The 2500-nt window shown below is 45.4% G+C and overlaps 2 protein-coding genes across 9 annotated transcripts in view; both read right to left on the bottom strand.

Moving 5' to 3' along the window:
* The window catches only part of LOC105893717 (SEC14-like protein 1), a 436978-nt gene that overhangs the window by 280522 nt on the left and 153956 nt on the right, over nucleotides 1–2500 (bottom strand). The gene's annotated exons all lie outside the window — the stretch shown is intronic.
* The window catches only part of rundc3ab (RUN domain containing 3Ab), a 12755-nt gene continuing 10950 nt past the window's right edge, over nucleotides 696–2500 (bottom strand). The window contains exons 11-12 of one of the 2 annotated variants that reach the window (XR_004163025.2): nucleotides 1168–2500; nucleotides 696–1026 (exon numbers count right to left, since the gene is read on the bottom strand). The exon at nucleotides 1168–2500 is cut by the window's right edge and continues 418 nt beyond it. The gene's annotated coding sequence lies outside the window, so the exon portion shown is untranslated. The other variant, XM_031561495.2, reaches the window with a different exon arrangement.

Below are 2500 nucleotides of genomic sequence, written 5' to 3'. Positions count from 1 at the left end.
TAGTTGAGGTGCTAAGTTAGTGAGTTAGTCCAATGTACAAAAGAAACATGCACACTTTCTGAATGGGAGTCACGGCTACACTCCAAAGGAGGAGTTTGACGCCGAAACGTCAACTATATGAATTGAAATACATTCACTCTGCAGCAGAGAGTGTGTGTTTTTCTCACACACACACACACACACACACACACACACACACACACACACACACACACACACACACACACACACACAAACACACACACACACACACACACACACACACCACACACACACACACACACGTGCCACTGAAATGCTGATCTAACCTTAAGGGTCATTTGTCTGTCCCCCCTCCTCCCCTTCCAGGCCACTATCTCTCTAATCATATACCCGTTAGGGCCGTGGGCAGGCAAGGGTGGGCACCAATACACTAGCATGACCTAACCCAACAAGATAATGGGTGTGTACACACACACACACATAAATGCCAGGAACACCACCCTATACACACACACACACACACACATAAACACATGTACATACACACCAGGAATAGCACTGTACACGCACACATACTAGAAAAAAACACTGCACGAACCACACACACACACACACACACACACACACACACACACACACACACACACACACACACACACACACAATTACCCACAAGCAAAACTACAGTAACAATCAATGCATTGTCTAACAAATAAAGAGGCAGTTTTTATTGCATTCGATTTCAAAATGATAGACGTCTTTGTTTGACAATGGTGTATTAAATATGATGGCTATCGTGGCAAGGGCAAAAGGTTGTATGAAGTTGACAAACATACACAGCACATACAACACTCACACACAGGGTCCATTTGCTTCAGGCTCAAATGCAGTCTCTGGAGGGGTGACAGCAAGGCATCAAAGACCATTCGAAACTGATCGAACTCTCTTCTCTTTTGTACGCACACACAGTTTTCTGACTTCTTGTGAGGATATCTTCCTCAGCTTCCTAACCCCTTGTGAGGATATCTTCCTCAGCTTCCTAACCTCAGTGTCCTAACTTCTTGTGAGGATATCTCCCTCAGTTTTCTAACCTCAGTTTCCTAACCTCTTGTAATGATATCTCCCTCAGCTTCCTAACCTCTTGTAATGATACCTTCCTCAGCTTCCTATCCTCAGTGTCCTAACCCCTTGTGAGGATATCTCTCTCAGCCAGGGACCCGGCTGTGGCAAGACATTGACATTCACATCAAAATATTCAATTACTTTTACAACATAGCTCTAACCTAATTTCTCCAATTTCTCCAATCGAACCTTGCATAATGCCACGAGGAGTCCTCCGCGGCGGCTACAAAGACAAATGTGTTAAATCCCGCGTGGACTTCCAATTACAGATACGGAAAGCAGTCGCGCTTGAATGGTCCGACAAGAGACAACAAATGTTAAAACACACAACGGCTTTGAGAAAGTTAGCTGAAGGATTTTGGTCCATGGTAGACACTCATTATATATGTGCATATAATATTTGTATAGGAATTAGTTGGCTAATGTTTGCTAGGGCTTTGACCACAGACGGGGGAATCTCCACCACTATAAACAGACAGTACGTTTCTCCTCAAGGAATGGAGAGAGCACGAGGCTAGAGAGGACAGAAGTTGTGAAAGGCAGTTCTACAGCTATTCCAGTTGCCTTGCTTCATTTTCTGGTGGCTGTTGTTCACACACACACACACACACACACACACACACACACACGGACAGAGAGAGAGAGATGTTCAGACATTTATAGGGCAGGGAATTTGGTGTCGCCTCAAGAGATGGAGGCTGTTTTTTGGATAAGGAGAGAAGGTTGCTATAGTTTCTACTCTGAGATCATTCAAGTCCTGGTCTCACATAGAGTATCTGTCTGGAATGCCTGCGTTAGGAGAAGTTTGTGTGTGAATGTGTGTGTATACCCCTGTGTGTGTGTGTGTGTGTGTGTGTGTGTGTGTGTGTGTGTGTTACCTGTGGTGTGGTACTCGCAAGTTAAATGTTCGGAATGTGTGTGACTATGTGTGCAGGTGTGTGTGTGTTGTCTGTGGTATGAGACACCCTAATGAATGTGTGATTATGTGTCTGTTACTTGCAGTGAGATAGCTTGCATGTCATCTGGGCTGTGTGTATGTGTGAATGTTACGCGTTTGTGTTTGCTGCCTGTGGTGTGATGCCTGTATGGTAATCAGTGTGTGTGTGTGTGTGTGTGTGTGTGTGTGGTGTGTGTGTGTGTGTGTGTGTGTGTGTGTGTGCGTGTGTGTGTGTGTGTGTATAGAACATCTTTAAATGTATATAAAGGGATATAACAGACTCATAGCCTGTTGCCGAGGCTCCACCAGGAGAGTTCCATGTTCCTTTTGCGGCTGCCTCCTCCCAGTCTTCGGCCAATCACAATACAGCTCAGTCCAGGGGAGAGCAAAGGTTCTAGAACACAGACCAGGCACCGGTCTACAGGAGGAATCACGTTCCATGTTCCGCTGGTGGAACCA

The sequence above is a fragment of the Clupea harengus genome, chromosome 23 (genome assembly GCF_900700415.2).
Source record: "Clupea harengus chromosome 23, Ch_v2.0.2, whole genome shotgun sequence".
NCBI classification, from domain to species: Eukaryota; Metazoa; Chordata; class Actinopteri; order Clupeiformes; family Clupeidae; genus Clupea; species Clupea harengus.
Note: the sequence above shows the minus strand (reverse complement) of the source record. Positions and strands in the feature narration are given on the sequence as shown.